The sequence below is a fragment of the Rhododendron vialii genome, chromosome 3a (assembly GCF_030253575.1).
Source record: "Rhododendron vialii isolate Sample 1 chromosome 3a, ASM3025357v1".
NCBI classification, from domain to species: domain Eukaryota; kingdom Viridiplantae; phylum Streptophyta; class Magnoliopsida; order Ericales; family Ericaceae; genus Rhododendron; species Rhododendron vialii.
Genome location: NC_080559.1, coordinates 3945443 through 3952031, shown reverse-complemented (window position 1 = coordinate 3952031; position 6589 = coordinate 3945443). Strand labels below are relative to the sequence as shown.

Genomic DNA, 6589 nt, shown 5'->3' with positions numbered 1-6589 from the left:
TTCGATGCTCACATCCCTAGTTCTAGGGTACTCGTTCATTCTGTTAGAGTGTCCACAAGGTTCATTGGGCTCGCCACACTTCATTAAATTATCATAAACCATTTCATTATCAGGATTCAACCAAGGCGAGAGTCATGGTGAGGTTGAGAGATAACCAGAGGGCCGGAGTCGAGCTCTCTGGAGATTTTTTTTTTTTTTTTGTAATTTTATTCCGTATGATCCAATAATAGTTAAGTTTCTCTCAATTTGCGTGTGAGTGTTTGGTTTTGATCCTCGACGCACTGCACGAGTCCACTCAATGTGTAACACCCATCCCGGGATATTTAGGGTTTCGATTTAATTTTGAGGTTCGGGGCTTAATTCGTATTTGTTAGATTCTATGAGGGGCCTTGGTGTGATTTACATGGAGAATTGTTATTGGTTTGGAGTATAAGTTGAGAGGAGAGGTGACCACATGGGATTTCTTCCTAAGTGTCTAAATAGCCATCAGGAGGATATTTCCTCATTCTCCCCAATTCTGCCGACATAGCGAGAGAGAGAGGGGGAGAGAAAGGGTGGAGGAGGTCACGGCTAAGGGGAGGGAGGAAGGAGAGATCCGTTTTCGGTGATCCAACTCGGTAACGAGTAAGTTCTTGTACTCTAAAATTGTAATCCATGTTTAATTTTATATTTGTGTGGTTAGATTCTCTATGGATTGAGTTTTGGAAGGAAATTGACAAAGTTCATGTTTTGGGTCAAATTCGTGGGTTTTGGTAATCTGTCTTTTGGGGGCCCTTCTGCTAGGAATCAATTTTTGGTGTCTTCATAACTGTAAAAGTACGTTTCAATACGAAGATTTCGGTACCAAGATCATGCAAAACCGATAATCACACAATTAGTTATGAATTTTTGAATACTGGCTGTTTGCTGGATGTGCGATTCTGTGCGTGGCTGTCTTCTTTTAACTTTCTGGGCATGATGAACATTTTGGGTGGCTTTGGGTCTTTTGCAAGAGCTGCATATTTAAGTTAAGAAGAGATTGGCGTTGGAATCAAGTAATTTGGTTAAGTATACAATTTTTGGTGAATTTCTAAAGCAGGGTTGGTTGACTGGGGCGAAAATGGTTGCGAATCGGTTTTTCTTTTGATTGTTGGGTTAACCTCCTCTCATTTCTGAACCTGGGATTTTAGCTGAGTGTAGGGCTTGTAGTGGTGCAACTTTTGGTGTTGGTTTCAATATTTTTGGGTTTAAGATGGAAGAGTTATGATTTTTCAATCAATTTTACTTATTCCCGCGTAGAATCTGACAGCACCGACGGACTTTGGTATAATGGCCATAACTCCTAGCTCGGGACTCGAAATGACACACCGTTTGTTTTGTTAGAAACTAGACACATAGAGCTTTCCAACGATACATCCCATGCATCATGGGTATGTCCGAGCGATAACAGATTTGCATCTAAAGTTGACCTAAATTCTGCCTTTGCACCAGTTTTTACTGTTATGTTGAAGCTATAATCGTAAGGCCGTAGTTAGGTTACCCGAACTCTGTTTTTGATGTATGACCTATGGATTCAAAGAAGAAGAAGTCTACTTTTCAATGGTTTAAGTGTCGCCCTGGAATTCATGTTGTTTAATTAGATATGGCCAAAATAAGACAGGCTGGTTGTGGTTGTCATTCCTGTTTTGGGAGTTTTGTTGCGTTGGTCTGTTTGGTTGAGATTGTACACTTATGGGTCTTTATATTTGATATATTTGGGTGTGTTGGAGTACCTTGGAGTATGGAAAAGATGTGTGAGGTCTCCCGGGTACGTGGGTACTCCTGGACACCTCTAGAGATTTTGGTGACTTTATGTAATGTTTGCTCCATGAGCTAGTGTAGAAGTGTAGAAGGCATGTTATGATTTGTTAGTCTAGCATTTGGTTTAACATTCCTAGATGTTCATATGCTAATATGGGTTAACTTGTGGCTAGGTAACAAGCCGGTCTTTTAGGAGGTGCCAAAACCATAAGTTTGGCATACTCCAGTCGAATGAAAGGTGAGTGTGTCTGATATGGTTCTTCTCAATAAGATATTGCTATGGTGGTATGTATATATCTTGCTAATGGTATTTTAGCTTTCAATATGATTATCGATATGTAAATAATGCAGTGGAGGTGATTATATATCAATGATATCATGCTAATCGAGGTTTAGCTATTGATATGGATATATGTGGTCGAAATTGTATATCATGCTAAATATTGTTTTAGCTAATGGTATGCATGCTTGTTGTATGTTGATTGTACCTGCGAAAGGATTGTGGAGTGAGTCACGCCATGTCGTATGCCATTCCGTCTAATTAACGGAGGTTGGGAGCATGGTTTGCGGGACACAATGCCTTAGGTACATGGGAATGTGGCAGACGTGTCACTGCATGCTTGTGTGATTTATATTCATGCTGTCGTTGATTCAGTTATTGCTATGTGGTTGTTTATTGGATAATATTGCTATGTTTGGCGGATGTGGTGGTTATAACTAATGTACTCATATGGGTAGTGCAGTTATGTTGGTGGTGAATATTCTTATTGATATTCTTTTGGGTATTGTGACATTTTATTGAGCATTTCTATATCTCACACACTTTGGTTTTCCTTTTTGGACTGCCAGGTAGCAGGTGGCTTAGAGTGGGTCCACTACTGGTCAACGCTTTGGAGAGTGCTGAGACTAGCGTCAGGTGATGCCTTTGGTTAGATTGTTGCGTAGCTGATTCGTCTAGAAGCTAACCTAAATGTTATGTAATTAATTGGAGATAGGGATATTTATTATAACTTGTGAGTTGAGGTTTTGGCGTTGACTTGGTTGTATTTTAAGTGAGAAGTCTTCCGCTAATTTGTATTCTGATTGGTTGTAGAGTGTGGTGTGGTCTATTGTGTGGAATGCCACGTGGCCGCGCTGACTCGGGCCCACTCTGGGTGCCGTTTGCGGGACGGGGCGTGACAGCTTGAACTTTAGTACAAGTTTGTTTCGGTATGTTGCTTTTCATTAAGAAAAAAACAAAGGGAACTCAAAGGATAGCAAAGACTTCCTGAAGCCAGAACCAACTCAATCACATTCTAAGCTATACAGAGCTGCGTATTAAACTCATTATTGGGCAATTTAGATATCTAGAGGGCTATTTTCGAGGGGGGTTTTTTTTTTATCCCAAGCAGTGGTTTTGCGATGTGCCGGGTGTGGGGGAGTTTGGGTTGGGCCTGGCCAACTTGGTTTGAGCTCCATTGTCAAATTTGGGTAGTTATGTCAAATTTGGGTAGTTAGGCTCTTAGGTTTTTCTGTTCTTAATGTTTGATCTGGGTTTTTGTGACCCACAGGTGTTTCGGGCTTTGCCCAATAGGTGTTCTGGGCTTGTCCCAATAGGTTTTATCCAATTCTGTATTGGATTCTCCTTTCCCCTCCCCCAACTTGATGTACCCTTGTCAAGTTTCTTAATAAAATTTTGTTGTCTATAAAAAAAAATCTGATACTCAATAGATTAAGTATTACAATGTAAATGGTGGACACAAGGACTCACTAGGTGCTCAGAGGCTTCAAACAACCAAGTAGAATTGACAGCACACACCAAGCAGAATATGTGCAAAAGCAGCAAAACCCAGTTTGTTACTTTGGAGTTTTTTTCCACATCGACTAAGTAGAAAAACAAGGAGAGAAAATGTGACTATAAAATAGGTAGCCCAAGAGAAGAGAAGACATACCTTTCTCGGCCTTCTAGCTAAGATCAAGTGTAGTAGCTGTTCTTATTAGTTTAATATCTGATATGTCGGCCATCGGCTCACTCTTTATTAAATTAAATAAATTTTTGAGAGGGAGGGCCCACTATAGTAGCTTGCTACTGGGGCGGCCTCTCATGCGTTGCTTTGGTGTTGCACTATTGCCTTGACCTGGCACACCCCACCCAAACAAAGTTCAACGGTTTTTGCTACTTTTTGTCTAGAATCAAATTAGTTAGCTTGACATCTGCAGATGTGTGTAATTGATAATTTTGTCAACTGTTTAATTGCGGGGCTAAGGTCTCATTCCCTATCAGTATGTTTTGGTGGTTCTGTTCTAAACTCTGTAGTTCTCAAGTTGTGAACTCTAGTTTTCGTAACATGGTTTTGGTTTTCATGAATTTAACTTACCCAAAAGAAAATACAAACCGACCCCGAAAATACGAAAAACTCTCAGTCAGTTCATTTTGTGAGTAGTTTTCTTATAGTTATGATCTTAAGAACCCCAAAAATACAGAATTTTGATCACTTTTTTAGGCCCAAGATTAGAGAGCTCCATGAAAAGCACGAGCATTGTGCACCCAGGTCCAAGAACCACATATTACTTGTATTTTTCAACCATTTCTAAACTTTTGAATCATGTATATATACCTGCAAATCAAAATATTATGTCATTGAAGTCTTCACGGATGGAACTCACGGAATCACTTTGTACGGACTTCTTGTGCCTCTCTTATGCTTTTACAATCCTTATAATGTTTAAAGGATTGCCTTTTTTTAGTCTCTTCCAAATTCGGACAAGAAAAACTCAGTAAAAAAACAAATAAAAAATATTTGCTGCATCCCATGCGCCTGAGGCGCAATTCGGGTGCTACCCAAGCGCATTTAAGTTGCGCCCGGGCACATCCACATTTTCTCTCTTTTTGTAATGTGCCTCAAGCACAATTGAACGTGCCACGGGCGCATCCTATTTTCTATCATTTCGTAATGCGCCTGAGAATTGCTCCTCTGGAGCATTCACTTTGCTGCATCACATGCGCCTCGGGCGCAATTCGAGTGCGCTCCAGGCGCATTTAATTTGTGCCCGGGCGCATCCACAATTTCTGTCCTTTTGTAATGTGCCTCAGGAGCAATTGAACATGCCCCGGGCGCATCCTATTTTCTTGTAGAGAGCATTCACTTGGCTGCATCACATGCGCCTCAGGCGTATTTAAGTTGCTCCTGGGCCATCCATATTTTCTCTCTTTTTTGTAATGTGCCTTGGGAGCAATTGAACGCGCCCCAGGCGCATCCTATTTTCTCTCATTTCGTAATGCGCCTCTAGCGCATTTGAATTGCTCCTTGAGAACATTCACTTTTTTCTCGTTTGATGTAATGAACCACTAAATTCCATGCAACTTGTTCAAAAGTGCGAAATGTTTTAGCTGTGAACTTCATAATTCTGGTTCCAAATACAAATTATGCTTCCTCAATGGATGGTTGAGGCTGTAGATGGATTCTCCACCGACTGGTTTTAGTTGCAAAGGCCGACTGGAAACTGGTGTTTAATTGTTTCTTGGAACGCAAGTGAGTAGGCTTTGCACTTGTAATTTACTTCACAACTTTTCCTCTGAGTTATCCAGTACTGGTGCCATTTCCAAGACTAAAGGTAAAGATCCTTCAGCTCAGTCTTATTGCATATTGGATTGTATTTTTCATGAGACGGATCAAACATACTACGCGCTAGACAGTTGGGAAGAAAGAGAAGAGCCATATGATTTCATTCCCTCGCTTTTCTGTAGATTTGATTTTCGAAACCCAAATCACAGAGGTGCCTCTCCCTATAATCCAAAACCAGATAACCGAACCAAGAAGCTTAGACAGAAGAATTTCAACAAGAAGAACGGCGGATCAGAATACACAAAGAATCAAGACTCCATGTTAAGAGAAGTTCAACCCTTCTGCAATCACCACTGGGCCATCCATGACAAACCATAAAGCCATGTTTGACTCGTTGGCTCGAAAAACAGAGAACCTTCACATACAGTACCCTTCTTGCATTTTTTTCTTTTGGATTAGCAACATGTTCCTTATCCACATTTTCTTCCCCTCAGATGTACACTTATCGAGCTTTTATAAAATCATCTTTTGCCAAGAAAAAATAAAATAAAATGCCAAATTGTCAAATAAATGCGTCTGAAATCGGAGAGAGATTATGCAGGCAATGGTTGTGGCAAAATAGTTGCAGAGTCAAACAATGGTTGATGCGAAATCAAAAGTCACAATCCAACATGACAATTGGAAAACAATATCTCAAGTGTAGTTAACATGATCTTGAAAATTTCTATCGTTACCATACATGTATGTATTACCAAGTTTCAGATTTTCAGTGAAAAGAAACAAAAGGCTTAAAAAGCATCAAATGTAAGGCTACAGACAGTTGACATCAACACTATAATAAGACATCCTGAATTACACACATGTAATGTGCCTCAGGCACAATTGAATCGCGCCCCAGGCGTATCCTATTTTCTCTCATTTTGTAGGGCGCCTCAAGCCATTTGAATTGCACCTCGGGAGCACTGTTTTTCTCTTTTGATGTAATTTCATTCCTACATATAACATCCAGTGGCTCATAGATTTCAAGCATTTGAGCGTGTCATCAATTTCCAGAAATGAAACCATGGCTTGATCCTTTGGCTTCAATGCAGCTCCACCCCGGCTTCTTCATCAAATCGTTGTCGTTCATACATCTCCATAGTTCTTGAACTCCATCCTCCCTCTCAACAACAGCTTGAACAGTACTAAGTGTCGTAATAGCTAGCCAGTATTACTGGGTTCCAAATCCATTCGCATTTCTTGGAACGAGTCGAAAGCACCACTTA

General features: G+C 40.4%; 1 long non-coding RNA gene and 1 other non-coding gene across 2 annotated transcripts; both read left to right on the top strand.

The window, feature by feature from the left end:
- The first annotated feature begins 307 nt into the window (after window positions 1-307).
- Window positions 308-2850, top strand: LOC131318614 (uncharacterized). Its single transcript, XR_009197752.1, has 3 exons — window positions 308-624; window positions 1953-2017; window positions 2629-2850. It is a non-coding gene; the product is annotated as an uncharacterized LOC131318614 (long non-coding RNA).
- Window positions 2851-3706: 856 nt separating this feature from the next.
- On the top strand, window positions 3707-3910 carry LOC131321512 (U2 spliceosomal RNA). The gene has a single exon (XR_009198552.1). It is a non-coding gene; the product is annotated as a U2 spliceosomal RNA (small nuclear RNA).
- The last annotated feature ends 2679 nt before the right edge of the window (window positions 3911-6589 follow it).